General features: G+C 39.4%; 1 pseudogene; it reads left to right on the top strand.

Moving 5' to 3' along the window:
* Positions 1 to 685: 685 nt before the first annotated feature.
* Positions 686 to 24,692, top strand: part of LOC102263229 — a 44,914-nt pseudogene continuing 20,907 nt past the window's right edge.

Raw genomic sequence — 24,692 nt, 5'->3', positions numbered from 1 at the left:
AAGCTTGTAGTAACACAATTGACAAAGGAAGGGGAAATAAAGAAAAACCTTTTTTATCCAGAAATGATACACATTAAATCACTTCAACCACACCCCAGTAAATCTCACCTTACTTTGGCAATTGTGGGTGACCATTGTTAATATACACCTGCCTGATCCCTAATTCCATATGCTATAGGGAGATCTTCCCATCAATATTCCACAATTACACAGAATCAAGTTAGCCAGCCCTTTCAAAATAGAGGTTTATTGGTAAAAACAAATCTATATAACAAAGGGGAAACTAACCTATGCTAATCAATACAATCATCTATTCATAGATCTGAATGGACACTATTGATAGCCAGACATCTAATGAAAATAGTATCAAAGAAAATGATCAAGATCAATAAAAAGGAATAACCCTGAGGAGACAGAAGTAGGAGAAAGGAAAACTGGGATGAAGAAATAATTAGGAGGCTAAAGACAACTTTACAAATTTATTTTATCTAATAGATATTCTAAAAGATATGGCATCCATAAGAAAGCACACTCTGATACGTAAAAAGGAAAGCAAAGAACAAAAAATAGTTCTTGTACATTATAACTATAATGGCCCTCCAAAACTTGTTTTTTAAATCAATGGACAGGATGCATAACAATATAGTCATGGTGGAAATGGACTATCAATCTGCAAAATGAAGTCATGGAAATTTCCAAGAGCATAGAGAAAAGAGACAAAAAGATGGAAAATATGAGAAATGAGTTAAGAGAATTTAAGGACAGACAGGATTCCAACAAGAACAGGTATTTAAAATAAGTTCCAGAATAAAAGAATAGAGGCAACAAAAGGAAAAAAATAATAGAAGAAAACTTCCCTCAACTAAAAAGTCAACACTTTATAGTAAAAGTCATTGCCGAGTTCCCATTAATGGGGGGAAAGTACACACAGGGTCCTGAAATTTCAGAAAGCCATAACAAAAGAGAAAAAAAAAGAGAAGAAAAATGTATTAATAGAGAAAAAGTTGCATCTCAATAGGTGCAGAGGTCCTATGCCCTTTTAAATCCTACCTAGAAGTATAAATTTTAAGAACTTATGTTTTAAAGACCAAACCCTATAGTCAATATCATGAATAGATCAACTCTCCTCAACTTGATTTATAGACTCATATAATCCCAATAAAAAAAAACAACTGTCTGTATGAGAGTGTGAGAGTGTATATGAGTGTGTGTATGTGGTGTGTATGCGTGTGTGTGTGTGTGTGTGTGTAATTTTAAATTCTGAATCTAATTCATCCTATATAATAAAAGGACACTATGCAAATTGACCATAATGGTGGAATGACCAGGAATGACCGGTCGCTATGATGCGCACTGACCACCAGGGGGTAGATACTCAACACAGGAGCTGCCCCCTTAGTGGTCAATGTGCTTCCACAGGGGGAGCACTGCTCAGTCAGAAGCTGGCTCATGGCTGGCCAGAGCAGTGGCAGAGGCAGGATCCCTTCCCGTCTCTGCAGCAGCGCTAAGGATGTCCCACTAATGGCTTAGGCCCACTAGGTCATCCCCTGAGGGCTCCTGAGCTTCCAGAGGGATGTCTGACTGCCAACTTAGGTCTGATCCCCAGGGGAGTGGGCCTAAGTCAGCAGGTGGACATCCCCCAAGGTCTCCCGGGCTGCAAGAGGGATGTCTGACTACTAGCTTAGGCCCGGTCCTCTAGATGGTGGGCCTAAGCCATCAGTTGGACATCCCCTGAGGGGTCCCAGACTGCGAGAGGGTGCAGGCCGGGCTGAGGGACCTCCCCAAGTTCACATATTTTCATGCACCAGGCCTCTAGTGTTAATAGAATATTATATTCATATTATAACTATAATAATATCAATATTATATAATACTAATAATATATTAAAGTTAGAGGAAAATTTAATAAGTTAATGGAATATACTGAAGAGCCCAGAAATAGGCCCAGGCAAATATAAACACTGAAGAATAGCAGAGGAGTTAAGAAAAAGAGAATCTCTTCAATAAAGGATGCTGGAATAGCTGAGTATCCATATGGATACTGCACATTGTGTGTACAACTAGCAAGTGACCACTGAAAAGCCCCTTATGAGATTATTTCATCAGTGTACATTCGCAAATCTTCATGCAGAAATGTGTTCAGGTATTCTCTATTGTCTGGATTTGCATGTGAATGTATATTGGCTCATGGCCCAAACTGTATATGATATAATTTAGCAGCTCCAAGGATTAATTCTAAGGCTAGAGGTTTCCATTGGAGGTCTCAGTATTAGTCACAGCTAGAGATTTATGAACTCATAAAACATTAACTGCATTTCCTCATGCTTTGTGTCTGATTCTATTTTTCACACATGATGTGTAAATGAAGTACTCTATCTCCAAATGACATCAGTGCCCTATAAACTTATAAAATTGCTCTTGTGTTTAACTATATTTACACCCTAGAGATATAAAAACTGAATGATATAAAGATGAATAGGAAATATATAAATTTTATAAGACTATTGGTTTCAATACTTTATGCTGGAAGAGTGTGGGTGACAAAGCCTGACATCAGCTAACTGGGCTCTATCAGCAGAAATTCGGGTAGGATAATTAGGCTTCCCTGATGATCTCCAAAGAACTTTTATTTTCTTACATTTCCCTCAGGGACAGTGGTACACAATGTTAACCATCCCTCAGACTAGGTACAGGGGTGGGCAAACTTTTTGACTCGAGGGCCACAATGGGTTCTTAAACTGGACCGGAGGGCCGGAACAAAAGCATGGATGGAGTATTTGTGTGAACTAATATAAATTCAAAGTAAACATCATTACATAAAAGGGTACGGTCTTTTTTTTTTTAGTTTTATTCATTTCAAACAGGCCGGATCTGGCCCGCGGGCCGTAGTTTGCCCACGGCTGGACTAGGACCATCATAGCAGGTGGGCCATACTGTTGCAGAAGAACCGGAGAAAAACCAAGCCACGCTTAGAGAAAGGGAGTTACATTTTATTATTAAATTCTGTGCAGGCCCAGAGAAATATGTGTCTTTCAAATTCTGGGCCCCCCAACATGGAGGAAACTCTCTTTATTACTTTTTCCTCCAGTCCTTTGTCTCCCAAATTTGGAATGAGACTTCCGGGCCTTCTGAGAAAGAAGGCCTGCGTGCTGGGAAGGGGCCATGAGACCATATCTCTGGCCTGGTGTCAGCACTGACAACTCTGTCTGGGGCATAGTTTACGGCCTCTCTGGAATGGGAGTAGTCTTATTTTCCTTATTATTTAGGACAGAAGCCAGAATAGCAGGGTTAAAATTTCAAACAGCATTTTTTATATAAGATGGATGCTTCAATACTAAATTTCACAAATCCTTGGCCTTAGAAACATTAGTAACTAATGTGCAAGACTGACTCCCTAATAGAACAAAGAAGTGATTCCTCTTGTTTGTGCATTTGGGCATCAAATTCTAAAATGGCCAAAGGACAAAAATGAATCAAACATTAGAGCCATTGCAGCTTGAAACAAAGCCAGACCCAGGCTATACAATCCCCATGGTGAAAAAGCCACAAATATAAAGAATTGCTCAAAAGCCTGAGTTGGGAAAAGGAAAGAAGATAAGAGATCAGATAGAAGAAGAGGGACATAACAGAAGAGGAGTATAGGAGATCTATGGGCACCTCAGACAAAGTGAAGTAATTACCAATTAAAGGCCAGTCAGCAGAGCAGAATGGGAATTCAAAAAGACAAAACAGGAACATCTGAGATCTTGCTCCTTGGCATATGTTGTCACTTTGACTTAAATAAACTATTATAAGGATTATATTTAGGTTTTAATGTTTATTACATTGACATTTACTTGTCATAGTATGGCAGTACTCTGAAGAAGTCCACTCAAGATCACCCTGCAGACACAAATGTGGTGCTAGGTACAAGCAAGGACCCATTGTGCCTCATAAACTCCGTGCTTTGCATTAGGTAAACTTGGATCTGAGTTATCCTCTCACATTATATTTATTTTCCCTATGGAATTTAGTACTTTTTGGAGATCCAAGACAGTGGCAGAGTAGGTGGAAGCTACACTTATCTCCTCCCAGGACCAAACAGGAATTACAATTAAAGTATACAACAATAATGCTAATAACCACCTGAACACTGGCTGAAGAGTACTCTTATAACCAAGGGTTTACAGAAGAAGCCACATTGAGACTGCTCCAAACAGGTTGCTGAGGACCAGTCACAGGCAGGGTCTTATCGTGGCCAGCACTAGAGTCCCTCCCAAGAGGCCCAGAACCAACACACCCAGTGGACAGCTTCAGACAACATTCAGAGCAGGATCCAATAAGCTTCACAAGCAGCATATCCAAAGGGAAATCTTGACAGGCCTAAACCCTGCTGATGTCAGTTCTGCTTCATGTAGTTAAGTACCTACACAGCAGCACACATGCCATTATTGGGGTTGAGCCTTGCAGTTAGCTGGCCTGAGGGTTTATCCCACCCACAAATAGGCCACTAACAATCAAGACTCAGTTACAACAGGAGGGCCCACACAACCCACACAAGGGACATTCCTAGAGCACCCAGCTCAGGTGATCAAGAAGGCTGAACAACTGGACCCCACAGGACATCTACTATATACAGCCATCCTGTGAAGAATGGGAGTCATAGCAAAACTATCTAATACATAGAAACAAACATAAAGAGGCAGATAAAATTGGGAGAAAAAGAAACAGGCCCAAAATAAAATAACAGGAGAAATCTCCAGAAAAAGACCTACATGAAATGGAGGCAAGCAATTTATCAGATATAGAGTTCAAAGTAATGGTTATAAGGATGCTTAAATACATGAAAAAGTACTTAGCTATCATTATAAAAAGTCAGAAATGAAAAGCACAATATCTGAAATAAAAAATACACTGGATGGCCCTAACCGGTTTTGCTCAGTAGATAGAGCATCGTCCTGTGAACCAAAGGGTCCCAGATTCAATTCCGGTCAAGGGCACGTACCTTGGTTGCAGACTCCTCTTCAGCCCAGGCCCTGGTAAGGGCACGTGCAGGAGGCAACTAATTGATGTGTTTCTCTCACATTGATGTTTCTCTCTGTCTTTCTCTCTCTCTTCCACTCTCCATAAAAATCAATGGGAAAATATCCTTGGGTGAGGTTTAATACACACACACACACACACACACACACACACACACACACAAACACACACACAAAGGAATACACTGAATGCCCAGCTGATGTGCCTCAGTGGTTGAGCATTGACCTATGAAGCAAGAGGTCATGGTTCAATTCCTAGTCAGGACACATGCCTGGGTTGCTGGTTTGATCCAAATTTGGGGCCATGCAGGAGGCAGCGGATCAATGATCCTCTCTCATCACTGATGTTTCTATCTCTCTCTCCTTCTCCCTTCCTCTCTGAAATCAATAAAAATATTTAAAGAATACATTGGAAGGAATAAATAGTAGGTTGGATAAAGCAGAGAATCCAATCATCAATTTGAAAGACAAGATAGAAAAAAAATACCCAATCAGAGCATAAAAAAGAAAAAATAATTTTAAATATTAGGATAGATTAAGAAACCTTTGGGACAATATAAAGCTTAACAACATCTGCACCATAAGGATACCAGAAGAAGAGAGAGCATGAGAGATTGAGAACCTATTTAAATAAATAATGACCAAAAACTTCCCTAACCAGGTGAAGAAAAAAACCCAAGGAGTGCACAGAGTCTTAAGTAGGATGAACCCAAAGAGGCCAACAGCAACACACATCATAATTAAAATGTCAAAGGTTAAATACAAAGAGAGAATCTTAAAAGCAACAAAAGAAAAACAGCTACCTACAAGGAAGCTCCCATAAGACAGACAGATGATTTCTCATCAGAAACATTTCATGCCAGGAGGGACTGGCATGAGATATTCAAAATAATTAAGAGCAAGAACCTAAAACCAAGGTTAATTTACCCATCAAGGCTATCATCTATAACTGAAGGAGAAATAAAGAGCTCCCTAGACAAGAAAAAGCTAAAGATGTTCATTACCACCAAAACAGGTTACAAGAAATGTGCAGGGCCTTCATTAAGAAGCAAAAGAAGGAGGAAGAGGAGAAGGAAGAGGAGGAGGAAAGCAAAAAAAACAAAACAAAACAAAACAAAACAGAGGAACATAGTTAAAAAGAATAAAATGACCACAGATGTAGCTATCAATAATCACTTTAAATGTAAATGGCTTAAAAGTTCTAATCAAAATATATAGGATGGATAAGAAAATAAGACCCATATATAAGCTGTCTAAAGAGACCCGAACAAAAGATACACACAAACTAAAAGTAAAGGGGTGGAAAAAGATATCTCATGCAAGTGAAAATTTTTAAAATAAAGCTGGGGTAGCAAAATTTATATCTGACAAAACAGACTCTAAATAAAGGCTATTATAAGAGAAAAAGAAGGACACTAATGATAAAAGGAAGCAAACAAGAGAATATAACCCTTGTAAATGTCTATGCACCTCTCATAGAAGCACCTAAATATGTAAAGCAAATTTTGATGGACATAAAGAGAGAGACCAAAAGTAATACAGTCATAGCAGGGGATTTTAATATGCAATTGACATCAATGAATACATCTTTCAGACAGAAAATCAACAAGTTAACAGTGACCTTAAATGACACACTAGATCAGATAGATTTAATTGGTATCTTCAGAGCATTTCACCCCAAAGAAGCAGGATGGACATTCCTTTCAAGTGCATATGGAATACTATCTAGGATAGATCACAAGTTAGGACACAAAACAATTCTCAATAAATTTAAGAAGACTGAAATCATATCAAGCATCTTCTCTGACCACAATGCTATAAAACTAGAAATCAATAAAAAGAAAAAAACTGAAAAACACACAATGACATGGAAGCTAAATAACATGATTCTGAACAATGAATAAATTAACATTGAGATCAAGGAAGAAATAAAACGATGCACTGAATCAAATGAAAATGAGAACACAACAACCCAAAATCTATGAGACACAGTGACAGCAGTCCCAAGAGGGAAATTCATGCATTACAGGCCTATCTCAAGAAACAAGAAAAATATCAAATAAATAATCTAACTTTACATTTAAAGAAACCTGAAAAAGATAAACAAAGTCCAAAGTGAGTAGAAAAAAGAAAAGAATAAAGATCAGAAATAAATAAAATAGTCTAAAAAAACAATACAAGTGATCAATGAAAACAAGAGCTTGTTCTTTGAAAATATAAACAATTTGACAACCTTTAACGAGATTCATCAGGAAAAAAAGATTGAGGACCCAAATAAGTAAAATCAGAAATGAAAGAGGAGAAGTAACAACTGCCACCAAAGAAATACAAAGGATTATAAGAAAATATTATGAACAGCTGCATGATAACAAAATAGACAATGCAGATGAAATGAATAAATTCCTAGAAACATACAATCTTCCAAAACTGAATCAGGAAGAATCAGAGAATTTGAACAGACAGATTGCAATTAATGAAATTGAAGCAGTAATAAAATAAAAAGAAAAACACAACCAACCAACAAACAAAAGTCCTGGACTGAATGGCTTTCCAAGTGAAACTTATTAAACTTTCAAGGAAGAACTAACACCTATGCTCAAACTATTCCAAAAAAATGCAAGAGGAAGAAGTTTCCCAACCGAATTTTACAGAGCCTGCGTTATCCTAATTTCAAAACCAAATAATGCACCACAAGGAAAGAAAATTATAGGCCAATATCCTTAATGACCACAGATGCTAAAATCTTCAACAAAATATTAGCAAATCAGATCCAGCAATATTTTAAAAATATCATACACCATGATCAAGTGGTATTTATTTCAGAAATGCAAGGTTGGTATAATATCCACAAAGCAATAAATGTGATGCACCACATAAACAAAATTAAGGATAAAAACCACATGATCATATCAATAGATTCAGAAAAAGCATTTGATAAAATGCAGCACCCATTTATTATAAAAATCCTCAGCAAACTGGGAATAAAGGGAACATACCTTAATGTAATTAAGGCCATGTATGGCAAGCCCACCACCAACATCATACTCAATGGGCAGAAACTACAAGTGTTCCCCTTAAGATCAGGAACAAGACAGGGATATCCACTTTCACCCCTTTTATTCAACACTAGTGGCCTGGTGCATGAAATTCGTGCACATTAAAAGGGAATTAATTAGAGGAAATATTTTAATATTGCTATTTGCCCTTTCTCTATAATAGAAGTGTCAGAGATGAAAGAAAATTAGTAAAATGTATATGAAAATCTCCCTCCTGTCAGAGTCTGGGGTACACTGCGGGACCTAGAGTCAAGTCCCTGCCCACCACCCGCATGCACTTCAAAAATGCAAAAAACCCAGATGCAGCCAGCCCCACCCCCATTGAGTGAGACCCAGACCTGGCCGGCCCGACCCCTGTCAACCCCCTCCAGGTGGGGGGCACCGCCTCAGGTCCCCTGGCCTGGCACTGGGTGGGGGGCAAAGCCTCAGGTCCCCTGTCAAGCCCCTCCAAGTGGGGGGCACAGCCTGAGGTCCCCCAGCCTGGCACTGGGATGGGGGGGCACAGCCTGAGATCCCCCGATCAAGCCCCGCCAGGCAGGAGGCATGGTCTGAGGTCCTGCAACCTGGTGCTGGGGTGGGAGGCGCAGCCGGAGGTCCACTGTCAAGCCCCACCAGGTGGAGGGTGCAGCCTGAGGTCTCCCAGCCAGGCGCTGGGGCAAGGGACATGGCCTGAAGTCCCCTGTCAAGCCCAGCCAAGCAGGGGGCGCGGCCTGAGGTCCCCCGTCAAGCCCCACCAGGAGAGGGGCATGGCCTGAGGTCCCCTATCAAGCCCTGCTGGGCAAGGGGCACAGCCTCAGGTCCCTGTCAAGCCCCATGGGGCTGGGGGCGCGGCCTGAGGTCCCTAACCCTGGCCAGGCACCATGCAGCCTCAGGTCCCTGCTGTTCAGTCATGACATTACGGCCTCCTGGCTAATTTGCATATTCTTCTATTATACAGATAGATAGTATTGGAAGTCATAGCTACAGCAATCAGACAAGAATAAGAAATGAAAGCCATAAAATTGGAAAGGAAGATGTAAAACTGTCATTATTTGCAGATGACATGATACTGTCATGATACATATAGACAACCCTAAATATTCCACTAAAAAAATTACTAGAACTGATGAATGAATTCAGTAAAGTAGCAAAATACAAAATAAATATTCATAAAACAGTTGCATTTTTATACACCAATAATGAACTAACAGAAAGGGAAATTACAAAAACAATCCCATTTACAATTACATAAAAATATACCTAGGAATAAATTTAACCAAGGACATAAAAATCCTGTACTCTGAAAATTATAAGATATTGAAGAAAGAAATTGGAGAAGATACAAGTAAATGTAGTCATATATATTGTTCATGGATAAAAGAATTAACATCATTAATATGTCCATACTACCCAAAGCAATCTATACATTCAACACAATTCCTATCATGATACGAATGGTATATTTCAAAGAATTAGAAAAAATATTCCAAAAATTTATATGGAACCACAAAAGACCCCAAAAGCCACAGCAATTTTGAGAAAGAAGAACAAAATTGGAGGTATAATACTACCTGATATCAAACTATAATAAAATGCCATACTAATCCAAACAACATGGTACTGGCATAAAAACAGACATGTAGATCCATGGAACAGAATACAGAGCTCAGAAATAAATCCATGCCTTTATGATCAATTAATGTTTTACAAAGGAGGCAAAAACATACAATGGGGTAAAGATAGTCTAATTCAATAAATTGTGTTGGGAAAGTTGGACAGATATGTGCAAATAAAATGATACTAGACCACCTTTTACACTATACATAAGAATAAACTCAAAGTGGATTAAGATTTAACTGTTAGACTTGAAACCATAAAAGTCCTAGAAGAAAACATAGGCAGTAAAATCTCAGACACTTCCCACAGCAATATTTTTTCTGATATGTCTCCTCAGGCAAGGGAAGCAAAAGAAAAAAATAAATAGCCCTAGCCAGGTGGTTCACTTGGTTGAAGCATCATTCTATGCACCAAAAGGTTGCAGGTTTGATTCCTGGTCAAGGCACACACCTAGGTTGTGGGATCAATCCCCAGGTGGGGCACGTACAGGAGGGAACATTTCAATATTTCTCTCAAATTGATGTTTCTCTCTTTTCTCACTCACCCTCCCTCACTCCTTTCCTCTCTCTGTAAAAAAATCAATAAAAACATATCCTCAGGTGAGGATTAAAAAATAAATCTATAATAATAAAAGCATAATATGCTAATTAGACCAGATATCCTTCTGGACGACCTTCCAGACAAAGCTGGGGCTCCAACAGAAGCCCAGGTACTGGGGGCCTGCCGGCAATCGGAGGGAAACCCGGGTCCTGAGTGCCAGAGGGAAGCCGGTGCTGGCAGCTGGGGAAAGGAAGGCCTACTCTTGCATGAATTTCGTGCATTGGGCCTCTAGTAAGTAAATAAGCAAATAGGACTGTATCAAACTAAAAAGTGTTTGTATAGCAAAAGAAACCATCAACAAAATGAAAAGACAACCCACTGAATGGGAGTATATTTGCCAATACATCTGATAAGGGCTTAATATCTAAAATTTATAAAGAATGAATAAATCTCAACACTAAAAAAAATCAAAGAACAATCCAATTAAGAAATGGGCAGCCTAGCCAGTGTGGCTTAGTGGTTGAGAATTGACCTATGAATCAGAAGGTCACTGTTCGATTCCCAATCAGGGCACATGCCCCAGTTGTGTGGTCAATCAACAGTGGGAGGGTGTGTGGGAGGCAGCCGATGGATGATTCTCTCTCATCATTGATGTTTCTATCTCTCCCTCCTTCTCCCTTCCTCTCTCTGAAATTAATAAAAATATATTTTTTAAAAAGAAAATGGGAAAAAGACTTAAATAGATACTTCTCCAAACAGCATATACAGATGGCCAATAGACATATGAAAAGATGCTCAAAATCACTAATCAAGAAAATGCAAATTAAAGGCACAATGAGATATCACCTCACACCTGTCAAAATGGTTATCCTATATAATAAAAGGGTAATATGCAAATAGGCCCTACTGGCAGAATGACCAGAACGACCGCTGGACCAGTCACTATGAGACGCACTGACCACCTCTTGGTCCCTTTCCCCAGCTGGCAGGCTCCAATCGCCTGATGGCCACCAGCTGTGGGGGTGGGGCTGGCAAGCAGGCAGGGACAGCCAACCTCTCCGTCCCTTCCCCGAGGCCATCAGGCACTGATCATCTGATAGTGAACAGGGAACGAGGAGTGGGTGGTGGCGGGGGGTGGGGCCAGCTGCGGACAGTTGGGGAAGATGGCCCTGATTGCAGGCCAGGCCTAGGGACTGTACCCATGCATGAATTTCGTGCACCAGGCCTCTAGTTGTCAGTAAAACAACAAGCAACAAGTGTTGACAAGGACATGGGGGGAAAATCCACATGCACTGTTGGGAATGCAGATTGGTGTAGCCACTGTGGAAAGCAGTATGAAGTTACCTCAAAAAATTAAAAATGGAACTGCCTTTTGACCCAGCAATTTCACTTATGGGAATATATCCCAAAAAAACCTAAAACACTAATTCAAAAGAATATATGCACCCCCATGTTCATTGCAGCATTATTTATAACTAGAGGCCTGGTGCACAAAATTCATGCATGGGTAGGGCCCCTAGGCCTGGCCGGCGATCAGGGCTGATTGGGGGCCTTCCACCTACCAGCCAAGGCCTCCCTACCCCAGCTGCCGACCGGGGGGCCTCCCTTTGTTCTGTGCTGCCCCCTGGTGGTCAGCACACATCATAGCAAGTGATGGAACTCCCAAGGGGAAAATGTGCATATTAGGCTTTTATATAGATAGATAGATGATAGATAGATAGATAGATAGATAGATAGGCAATATTCAGAATCAGCCAAAGTGCCCATCAGTAAATGAGTGGATAAAAAATCTGTGGTACATTTACACAATGGAATACAACTCAGTCATAAAAAAGAAGGAAATCTTACCCTTTGCAACAGCATTGATGGACCTGGAGAGTATTATGCTAAGTAAAATAAGCCAGTCAGAGAAAGACAAGTACCAGTACCATATGATCTCACTTATGTGTGGAATCTAATGAACAAAATAAACTAAAAAACAAAATAGAAAAAGATTCATAGAGATCAGGTAGACAGCTGTTGTGGTATGTGTGTGTGTGTGTGTGTGTGTGTGTGTGTGTGTATAGAGACTGAAAAACGAGAGAGAGAGAGAGAGAGAGAGAGAGAGAGAGAGAGGACACTCATGGACATGTACAACAGTGTGGTGATTGCCAGGTGGAGGGGAGGTGAAGGAGAGTATAGGGGGATAAATAGTGTTGGATGGAGACTTGACTTGGGGTGGTGTACACACAATACAGTGTACAGATGATGTGTTGTAGAATTGTGCACCTGCAATCTGTATAATTTTGTTAACTAATGTCACCCCAATAAATTCAATAAAAAGGGGGGGGGAACAGACAAAACAATGTCACCCAAATGTTTTGCCATATAATTTACCATCCAAACCAGGAGAATTTAAGGAGTGAAAAGATGTTCTTAATAATTATGCCAGAACTACAGATGCTTATTGGGTTTATCCCTAGGAAAGTCAACCTTCCTGTAAGGTCCTCTCTGATTATGTGCCTACTTATTTGTCTCCTCACATTTATCCTAATCTTTGAAATCAAAGCCTGTTCTCAGGTACCTCAGCTACCCTAAGAGCAAGAGACAACTTCTTTCCCCCAAAGAATCTCCTGCCCATGTTACATATGCCACATTCAGGACCCTACCTGATTAGCTCAAATTCTAAGGCCCACCACATTAACAAGACTACAGTAAAATTACCAGATCTCACCACCACCTTCTCAAAGGTCATTCTGATTCAAGGACAGAAGATGAGTCTATCTCATTCAAGATCATGAGGTCTCAGCCTGTGGATTAAGCCAGAGAGCTCCTTGGTCTTATGATACCTCTAGAAAGACTGTAGTAGAGAGGATAGATAAATTTAGGTGGAATCTTTATTGTCTCCACTTCTCTCTTCTCCATAACCACAGAGTTTAGCTGAGCCCTGATTAACCAGTCGCCATTCTGTCCCTATACCCTGAACATACCATATAAGAAGGAATGGACTAAAGGAAGCCCATTTAATTTAGGAATTTGTAAATATCTATCCATTCCTTTTGGCCAAATCTTATTTATATCAAGGTATCTGAATTACCATCTACACCTTGAAGAGAAAAATGGGAAACTAGTGCACCATCCAGTGAACCTCAGAGTCCAGGAATAGGTAATGGATGCTACCTCTCTCCTGATGGTTAGAATGGCCTGGATCACAGTTCTCCAATACTTGTCATTTCCTCTCTTGTCATATCTGATTCTTATCCTTCCCAAAGGTGATTTTCATCTCCTACATTTCCCTGAAACCCCAATATAGGCTGTTCTGGTCTGTTGCTTAGACCCAAATGTTTCAATTATCTTTTTGCTTTGGATTCTTATTATCTTTAACAAGACTTAGCTATTCCTTTTACCATGGCTTCCTAGTACCACACCTATGGCAAAGTTCATGAGTCTGAATCCATTTTTGCTTAAAAGTTATTTTCCAAGAGACTTTTTATAACTGACTCCAGGCAAATCTGCCTCATAGACCTTCCAAATATACCCAGGCATATGCAATTGGTAGGGTAATATCATCTTAGAATAAAACTGGGACCATTAGCTATGCTTACAATAATCCTATGCATGAGGAAGATCAAGATTAAGGTATTATCTCTTTTTACAGTTAACAAAGTAAGAGAGTAAGACTTAACCAAAGATACACTGTTCAAAATCTATAGAGGCAGAACTGCAATCTGAAGGTACTTTGTACTCACCAATAGAGAAACCAACAACAAAAAAGAACAATAAATTTTGTAAAAAGTTTACATCTTCACTTTTACCCCACAGTTTCTAATACTTAGTAGATATGTAATAGTTACCTGTCAGCTGTTTCATGGACACACTGGCTGAATCAGGTCCTTATCTTATGTTAAATACTTCACAAAAGATACTGGAGGGTTTGTCAGACTATATATCTTCCTTTAACTTGCAACAAGTAACACTGAAGGCCAGAGATGCATTTCATGATTGAAAATGGACCTAGAAGTGGAACATGTAAAAGTGTCTATTAAATCAAACCAAAGCTCAAAACCTCCAGAGTGAAGAAGGAAAGTAACACACATATTCATTCCCCAAACAGCCAAAGCCTCATTGCTCAGAGCTAGCAAAAACTGGTTAGACTCCTAGGATAACAAGCAGCAATTATCAGTCCTGTATTAAGGCTATCAAACACCACCTTTTCCAAGAAAGGATTAGAGATCCAAGTCTCCACCACCCTGTGACCATGGAGACCATTCTGCCTGCAGAAATTGTTCCACCAGGAAACAAGATAACATAGCTCCAAGATACTCCTCTAAGCAATGTGTGAAGTGAAAATGACTCCTCTGGCCCTATGACTCACTAGTGTTCCAAAATTTGAACATTTTCTTTCTACAATCACTCCCTTATCAAAATTAAACTTTAGATCTTCAAAGCAAATCAAATGATGGGTCAGTCTATCTGAACAAACAAGAAGTGATTCACTGGCTAATTTGTCCTCCCAAAGTGGCAGAGGGAAAAAATGTATTGCTTGTCTCAGGCATCTTTCCATCTGACCTGCAAAGCAAGAAGATTTAAAGTAACCTTAGCTTGGTGCTGAGGATTTTTTGGCCCAGCTCCAAAGTCACTTCCATTATTTGCATTTTAAACACACACACATACACACAAGGACAAGCATCTTTGCCAGACCAAGGTCATTCAATATCAAGACCATTAAAATATCTCTAAAACGAAGCCCCATTATCAAGACTAATTAAATAATGACTAATGACTAAATACACTGAGCAGTGCCTCTGCTTTAGAAATGCTTATTCACTCTTCTGGCACTCATCAGCAAAAAGCTGGTGGTCAATAAAGAGAAGTTATTTGCATCATTAGGTTAAAACCCTCCCTATCCTCACTCAACCCCACTGTCACTTATATACCCACCTAATACCACTGTAAACTTAGGTCTAGATAAATATGGAAAAGACTAAGACTTTAAGGTCTAGTATTTATTTGTTTGTCTGTTTTGCATCCATTAGCATTTTAGCTTTAGAATGTTTGTCTCTCATTTTCCAGCACTCTATGAGCCAAAGTCAGCTCTCATTCCATAATTCCACAGGCTGTGTCATTATACATGGATTATAGAGCTTTAGGGAAAAAGGTAGAATGTAAACAGTTCCATCTAAGCACACATTATCAAAGATAGCAGGCAGTGTGGGCAGGTAATATACAACCTTTAACATGACATCAGTACTTAAAATGAAAAATGTACCATAAAATATGGAAAAGGAGGAAGAAGGCAAGCAATTATGCCCAAAATTTCATAAAGTCAGGGCAGGTTAAATTCTCACTGCTGATGATCATCCTGCTAGTGTCAAATTTTTACATGGTAAAAGTAACTCCCTTCAAACAAATTTTTGAAGTCCAGGAAGGAGACATCTCTGTCTACTTGACACCAATACAAGTAATACTAGATCATTGTCTTCCTATGTCTTGATACTCTTAATATTCTACAGTTATAGTCCAAACAAGTTGATCTCAACATATTTTATTAAAATCACAATTAGCCAGATAATGCCCAGTAAATAACATTCATTTCTACCTCTGTGCCTTTATTCACTTTGCTTTCTAAGTCTTCTTTTCAAAAGTCCAACTTGTTCTTATATTTAGTTCATCTCACTTTCGTTATGAAGTCTCCTTTTCCTGAACTTCTGAGTAGTAGTTTTTCAGGTTTTTTTCTATTACAGTTGACATTTGATAATATACAGCATAGTGGTTAGACCTTATATAGCTTTTAAAGTGATCCGCCAGTAAGTCTAATACACACCTAGCACCATACATAGTTATTACAATGTTATTGACTACATTCTCTATGCTGCAGTTTATATCCCTGTGACTATTTTGTAATTGCTAATCTGTATTTCCTAATCCTTTCCCCCTTTTTACTAAGCCTCCCCAACCATCCTCGAATCTGGAAACCATCAGTTTGTTGTATCTATCAGTTTATTTTTTTAGATCCCACATATAAATGAAATCATATCACAACTGTCAGAATAACTATCATAAATAAACCAACAAACAAACAAGTATTGGTGATGATGTGGAGAAAAGAGAACCCTTGTGCACTATTGGTGAGATAGCAAATTGGTACAGCCACTATGGAAACCAATATGGAGCATCTGTAAAAAATTAAAAATAGCCCAGCTAGTGTGTCTCAGTGGTTGAGTATCGACCTATGAACCAGGATGTCAGGGTTCAATTCCAGGACATGCCCAGGTTGCAGACTTGATCCTTAGTAGAGGGCTTGCAGAAGGCAGGCAATCAATGATTCTCTCTCATCATTGATGTTTCTCTCTCTCTCTCCCTCTCCCTTTCCCTTCCTCTCTGAAATCAATAAAAAAATATTTTTAAAAACTTAAAAATATAACTACCTTATGACACAACAATCCCACTTCTGGTTATTTGTCTGAAGAAATCCAAAACAGTAATTCAAAAAGATATATGCACCCCTATGTTCACAGCAGCATTATTTACAATGCCGGAGATATGGAAGCAACCCAAATGCCTAATGAGAGACAACTGGATAAAGAAAATATGGTGAAGGAGGCAAAGATGTCTGCTCTCTAACAAAGGCTGAGTGCCCTTGCTCCCAGCCACAGACTATATTTACAGCTAAAATACTGCATTGTCAGCTTGGAAAAACAAGAGAAGTAAAGCTGATTGGAAATATTCTGTCTAAGGAGCACTGAAGAAACAATGTAGAGACCAGTAAGAGAGGAGGGGTCACAGGAAGGGGGAATCCCTCCTGGAGCCCATGTGTGGCTGCAAGGACAGAGATAGTGCTTACAAAGCTCTCTCCCCTTGGGAATGTGGACTGGCATCAAAACGCAGAGATCTCAAACCCTGAGCAGTGGAGATGGGAAGGAGAGCTTGGGCAGCATGGGGCAGAGGGATCCAGGGAAACAGTCTGCCTGTGAGGTGGGGTTCTTACCTTCCCAGTGAAAAAAATGTGCCTAATGGCTGTAGCCCCAGCAGGAGAGATTCACTCTGGGCTCTGACTTCTTGAAAGGCTGTGCCATGGTGTCTGGATCCAGAATAGAAAGGGGCCAGTGGGCTGCACCCAGCAGTGGCCTAAAGGGACCCTCTGCTTTCCTGTAAGGAGTTGTACAGAGCTACAGGAAGCATCTAAACTGTGTAATGCAGGGAAGGGGAAGAGGGCCCTCCTGCCACCAGAGAGACTGGAGCTGCCGGCAGTGCAGAGCAGGGATTTTTTGACCTGCACTAAAATCAGTTGGGATCACGAGCAGAGCTGGGAATCTCAGTCCCAGCTTTAATGAAATCAGCTGTGTGGTACACCAGCATGGGGCTGACTTTGTAATCCCTCCTGCTTGGACCAGAGGTGCAATGATGCCAGGTCCTCGCAAAGCACATGTTCTGCTTATTTGTTTCTTTATATATTTTTGAAATATGGAGGGCACTCCCCAGCATCCACCAGGAAAACTTATGTTGAGGAGACAGACCAGTGAGAGCTGGGCTTTGTGTATGCATTGTGGAGAGGCTGAGTTAAACTCCCTGGGAATTTGGACAGCAAGAACTGGGAGAAGAGGGGTGGAGCATGTCTACCTCTCCTGCAGACTAGGAGCACCACCCCCAACAGGGAAGGGGCTGGATCAGCTCTCTGAAGCCCCAGCTACACCAGCTGGGCACAGTTCCTTGGTGGAAGGGAGAACAGCTCAGAGGAGGACATTCAAAGAGTAAGACTTTCCAGAACTATTGTTTGGGACCAGGAATAAATGCTTAACACACACTCTCCCCCCCCCCCGGGGGGGCTGGGCAGGCTATGTGCTCACTGGAGTCTCTTTTGATCAATCCCACTGAGCCCAGGCCAGCTAAAAGTGCCCATACAGAAAAGGCAGCAGAATCCAATCTAAAACCGGTATTAGGCCATTTTACAGGGAACTAGATTAAGAGGATATGGTAGAAACTGAGGAATAGGCTTTGAAGCAGAGTTTAATTTCCCCTCAGTGAGTGCCTGATGGCTAAATCTTTAAGTAAGGGGCTCACTGCCTCCATCCTAAAGACTCTTTTTGGAAGACACTGGAGAAAGACCAGGCAACCACAGATGGGAGGCAGAACAGCTGAAAAGTGGAGGCACTTTGCAGAGAGCTACAAAAAGACAGTGAGAGCCTGGCTGGTGTGGTTCAGTGGTTGAGCATTGATGTATAAACTAGGATGTCATGGTTTGATTCCCTGTCAGGGCACATGCCAGGTTGCAGGCTTGATCCCCAGTAGGGGGTATGCAAGAGGCAGTCAAACAGTGATTCTCTCTCATCATTGATGTTTCTATCTCTCCCTCTCCTTTCCTCTCTGGAAAAAAAAAGACACTGAGATCCAAACTTGGACAACTCCTGACACTGGCTGACACAAAAGTACCTCCCTGGAGGCCTGAAATGAACATACAAAACAGTGAGCCTTGGACATCATGAGCTACCCAGATGAACTTCACTTGGCTGGCTTTAAAAAAAAAAGTGGGTTTTTTCCCCTTTTTTCCTTTATTTGTTGGTATTGTTTTGCTTGTGTTTTTTGTTGTTGTTGTTCTTTTTTCACTATATTCTTGACATTCTCTGCTTTATTGCATTGATGTTATTATAATTGTTAAGTTTATTGCTTTTCTCTCTTGTTTCATCCATATGTCTTATTGGCCTCCTTCCTTACTCTATCTTTTTCCCCTCCTTTCTATCCTTTTATTTTCCATGATTTCTTTTGCTTTACCTTTCTCTTATTGTTACCTTTGCATAACTTTTTCTTTCTTTCTCTGTCTTCTTGTCTTTTTAATACCATTTTCCTATTCCTACTCACTACTCTTATTTATTGCTCTCCCTACTTTCCTTTCAGAATATATTTTTCACCCCTTTTATATCCCAGTAACCTCTTTATTTTTTTAACTATTTTACTGTTATCAACATCATCCTTTTCTTTCTTTTTTACCTTAGTATTTGTGCTCTCTCTTCTCTTTCCTAATTCTCTTATCTCTTTGGCTGTGTTCATTGTGGTTGTCAGGATATTTTGTATGTTACTGCTTGTTTCCTGCAGGTTTTTTATCCCTGTCAGCACCTGTACAACAGTTCACATGACATTGTAGTGGCTGAGTCTCACAGTTAGCCAGCATGAGAGGATAGTCCTCCCACAAATGGGACAAAAACAATCTAGACCCAATCACAACAGGAGATTTCAAATAACCCACAAAAAAAGGACACGCCTAGAGTATATAGCTCAGAAGCACAAGGAAAATTCACCTCTGCGTCCCACAGGACATTCATTACAAAAGCCCACCCCACAAGACTGGGAGGCATAGCAAATACATCTAACACATAGATAAAAACACAAACATACAATTAAAATGGGAAGATAAATAACACCCAAAATAAAGAAAAGGAGGGATCACCAGAAAAAGACCGAGATGAGATGGAGATAAGCAAGTTATCAAACATAGAATTCAGAGTAATGGTTATAAAGATGCTCAAGGAACTTAATGAGAACTATAAGAAACCTAATGGGAACTTCTAGGAACTCAGTGGACACTACCAGGAACTTAATGAAAGCTACATCAGCATGAAAAAATAGTTATAGATATTATAATAAGAACCAGGCAGAAATGAAGAATACTATAGCTGATATCAAGAATATTCTAAAAGGAATTAAAAGCAGGCTCAATGAAGCAGAGGATTGAATAAGTAAATTAGAAGATAAGTTATAAAAAAAATCAGAGCAACAAAAAGAAAAAATACATAAAAAGCATGAAGACAGTTTAAAAGAAATTTGAGACATGAAACAAAACAACATCCACATCACAGGGGTTTTAGAGGGGAAAGAAAGTAAACAAGTGACAAAAGACCTATTGAAAGAAATAATGGCAGAAAACTTCCTGAAGCTAGTGAAGTAAAGAGCCACACACGATCATGAAGGACAGAGGGTACCAATCAAGAGGAATATAAAGAGACCCACTTTAAGATACATCATAAGTAAAACAGCAAACGTTAAGGACAAAGAAAGAATATTAAGGGCATAAGAGAAAGAAAATCAGTGACCTAAAAGGGAGTTCCCATAAGACTGTCAGCTGACTTCTCAACAGAAACACTACAGGCCAGAAGGGAATGGCATGAAGTATTCAAGGTAAGAAAAGCAAGGATTTAACCTCTAGAGTGCCAGGGAGCGTGATCGCACTCCACCTGTCTTTCCTCAAAAGTGCCAGGAGCGCAATCGCACTCCTTCTGCAGTGTTACTATTAGATGCTAGTAGTTCACTCTTTATTGACAGATGGCACCTAACTGCAGGTTACTTATGATGCCAAATGTTTGTAGTTCTAAAATTGACTACTGGCATTTATCTGCCTAATTTTCATAATTTTTTTTCCTAAACTGCTGTAAAATCAGCAAAAATGCCTTGGCAATTTTAGCATAGTTCCTAGGATATTGGTTGGCACTCAAAGGGTTAAAACCAAGACTACTCTGTCCAGCAAGAATATCACTCAAAATAGATGATGAAATAAAGAGCTTCCCAGAAAATAAAAGACAAAAGGAGTTTATTACCACTAAACCAGCATTGCAAGAATGTTAAAGGGACTGCTGTAATAATAAGAAATACATATAGAAACATAGAAATAAATAATAAGAATAAAAATGAAAATGAAAATAAACCAGGGGCTCCTGACTGGCATAACTCAGTGGTTGAGTATCAACCTATGAACTAGGAGGTCACAGTTCTATTCCTGGTCAGGGCATATACCAGGGGTGGGCAAACTTTTTGACTCGAGGGCCACAATGGGTTCTTAAACTGGACCGGAGGGCCGGAACAAAAGCATGGATGGAGTGTTTGTGTGAACTAATATAAATTCAAAGTAAACATCATTACATAAAAGGGTACGGTCTTTTTTTTTTTTTTAGTTTTATTCATTTCAAACAGGCCGGATCCGGCCCATGGGCCGTAGTTTGCCCACGGCTGGCATATACCCAGGCTGTGGACTTGATCCCCAGTGGGGGGCATGCAGGAGGCAGCCAATCAATGATTCTATCTCATCATTGATGTTTCTATCTCTCTCACTTTCCCTTCCTCTCTGAAATCAATAAAAATATATTTAATTTTAAAAGCAGGGATAGCAATACTTATAACTGAAAAAAATAGACTTCAAAGCAAAGGCCATGACAAGAGACAAAAAAGGATACTACATAGTACCAAAGAGATTGATCCAACAAGAGGATATAACCCTGGTAAACATAGATGCACTCAATTTAGGAGCACCTAAATATATTTAAAAAAAAAAAAAAGGTCATAGAGGACTTTAAGGGAGAGATTGACAGTAATATAGTCATAGTTGGGGACCTTAACATCCCACTGACATCACTGGATAGATCTTGCAGAGAAAATAATTAATAAGGAAACAGATACCTTAAACAACACACTAAATCAGATTGATTTAATTGACATTTACAGAGCATTTCACCCAAAAGCTGTAGAATATATATTCTTCTCAGTTGCACAAGGGACATTCTCAAAGATACACCACATATTAGGACACAAAATAAGTCTCTACAAGATCAAGAAGATTAAAATCATATCAAGCATATTCTCAGATCCCAATAGCATGAAAGTAGAAATTAACCACAATAAAAACAGTCAAAAACATTCAATCACATTTAGTCTCAATAGTATTGTTATTAAAGAATGAATGATTTACCAATGAAATCAAGGAAGAAATTTTTAAAAAAACAACCAACTTTTAAGAGACAAATGAAAATGAACACACAACAACCCCAAATGTATGGGACACAGCAAAAGAAGTCCCAGAGGAAAGTTCATAGCATTACATGCCTACCTCAAGAAATAATAAAAAGTCCTAATAAACTAACATTACAATTAAAAGAATTAGAAAGATAACAAGAAAAGCCCAGAGTCAGTAGAAGGAAGGAAATAATAAAGATCAGAGTGGAAATAAATGACATAGAGACTAAAAAACAATACAAAAGATCAATGAAATCAAGAGCTGGTTCTTTGAAAAGATAAACAAGATTGATAAACCTTTAGCCAGACTCATCAGAAACAAAGAGAGAGAACCCAACTAAAAAAATTAGAAGCAAATGAGGTGAGGTAACAACTGACACCACAGACTTATGAAGGATTGTAAGAAAATACTATGAACAACTATATGTGAACAAACTGGACAAGCTGGGTGAAATGGACAAATTAGTACAAAAATACAACCTTCCAAAACTCAATCAGGAAGAATCAGAAAAACATGAATAGGCCAATAACAACTGATGAAATTGAAGCAATAATAATAATAATAATAATAATAATAATAAAACTCCCAGCAAACAAAATCCCTGGTCTGGACAGCTTCACAGGGGAGTTTTACCAAACAATCAAAGAAGAACTAACACCTATCCTTCTAAAACTATTCCAAGAAATCCAAGAGGAAGGAACACTTCCAAGCTCTTTTTATGAGGCCAATATTATCCTACCCCCAAAACTATATAAAGACAATACAAAGAAAAAGAATTACAGGCCAATATCCCTGACAAACAGATGCTAAAATCCTCAACAAAATGTTAGCAAATTGGATCCCACAATATATTAAAAAGATCATACACCATGACCAAGTGGGATTTATTAAGGGGATGCAAGGCTGGTAGAATATCCGCAAATCAATACATGTGATACATCAAATATACAAACTGAAAGACAAAAACCACATGATCGTATCAACAGACGAAGAAAAATCATTTGACGAAAACCAACATCCATTTTTTATAAAAACTGTCAGCAAAGTCAGAATAGAGGGATCATACTTCCACATAATAAAGGCCATATATGACAAATGTACAGCCAACATCATACTCAATAGGCAAAAACTAAAAGCATTCCACTTAAGAACAGGAATAAGACAGGGATGTCCTTTTTCACCACTATTATTCAACATAGTACTGGAAGTCTTAGCCATAGCAATCAGACAAGAAGAAAAAATAACAGGCATCCAAAATGGAAAGGAGGAAATAAAACTGTCATTATTTGCAGATGACATGGAAAACCCTAAAGTCTCCACCAAAACTATTAGATTTAATAAATGAATTCTGCAATGGAGTAGGATACAACATTAACACCCAGAAATTGATGGCATTTTTATACACCAACTAGAGTCCCAGTGCACTGATTCATGCACCAGTGGGGTCCCTCAGCCTGGCCTGTGCCCTCTCGCAATCCAGGATCCCTTGGGGGATGTAGAACTGCCGATTTTAGTCCTAGCCTGCGTTGATCTGGCCAAAACTGCAGTCCAACATCCCCCTAGGGATGTAGTAGTGACCACAGCAGCAGGTGGCTGGGGAGGAGCTCGAGACCAGGCTGGGTGCCATGCCATTCCCGCTCATCCCAGCCTCATGCACCTGCTGCCACTGACTCTCAGTAGTGCTGCCACGGAGGTAAGAGAGGCTCACACCACCGCAGTGGTACTCGCCAGCCATGAGCCCAGCTTCTGGCACCCATTGGTCAGCTGAGTGGCGCTCCCTCTGTGGAAGTGCACTGACCACCAAGGAGGGCAGCTCCTATGTTGAGCATCTACCCCCTGGTAGTCAGTGGGCATCATCGTGAATGGTTGAATGGTCAAGCAGCTGAACGGTCGACCAGTCGAACAGTCAACTGGTCATTTAGGGTTTATATATATAGAAAATGATCTCTTAGAGAAACTTAAAAAAAAACACAATTTCATTGACCATTGCAACAAAAAATTAATAATGCGGATTTTTTTCAATAGATGGAGTTAAACATATGTTGTTATATATGTGATTTGATATGTAGGCTATTTTGTTGTATTGACAACAAACTTCAAAACTTCATAAGTCAAATTTTCTGAAGGTGTTAACATCATAAATATATTTTTACACTTAAAAATGTCGAATTTCGTGCCAAAAAAAAAAGAGCATTTGCGGGAAGTTTTAATTCATTACTTTATTTGAAGAAAAGTGCTTCTGAAAGTTTTCCTATACTTCAGGAAGCTTATGGTGAACATGCTCCATCTCAAGATACTTGTGAACACTGGTTTAAATGCTTTAAAAGTGAAGCACTCCATGTGAAAGACAAAAACATCCAGGTCAACCAAACAAGTTTGAAGACCAACAATTACAAGCATTATTAGATGAAGATGCATGTCAGACTCAAAGACAACTTGTAGAAAGATTAAATGTTACTCAGCAAACAATTTCCGATCATTTACAAGCAATGGGAAAGATTTTAAAGGAAGGAAATGGGTGCCACATCAACTGAATGAAAGACAAATGGAAAACCAAAAAGTCATAAGTAAAATGTTGATTCAACGGCACGAAAGAAAGTCCTTTTTTGCTTCAAATTGCGGCTGGTGATTAAAAGTAGATTTATTTTGAGAATCCCAAATGCACAAAATCATGGGTTGATCCAGGTCAACCATCAACATCGACTGCAAGGCCAAATCACTTTG

The sequence above is a fragment of the Myotis brandtii genome, unplaced genomic scaffold, assembly GCF_000412655.1.
Source record: "Myotis brandtii unplaced genomic scaffold, ASM41265v1 scaffold39, whole genome shotgun sequence".
Taxonomy (NCBI): domain Eukaryota; kingdom Metazoa; phylum Chordata; class Mammalia; order Chiroptera; family Vespertilionidae; genus Myotis; species Myotis brandtii.
Note: the sequence above shows the minus strand (reverse complement) of the source record. Positions and strands in the feature narration are given on the sequence as shown.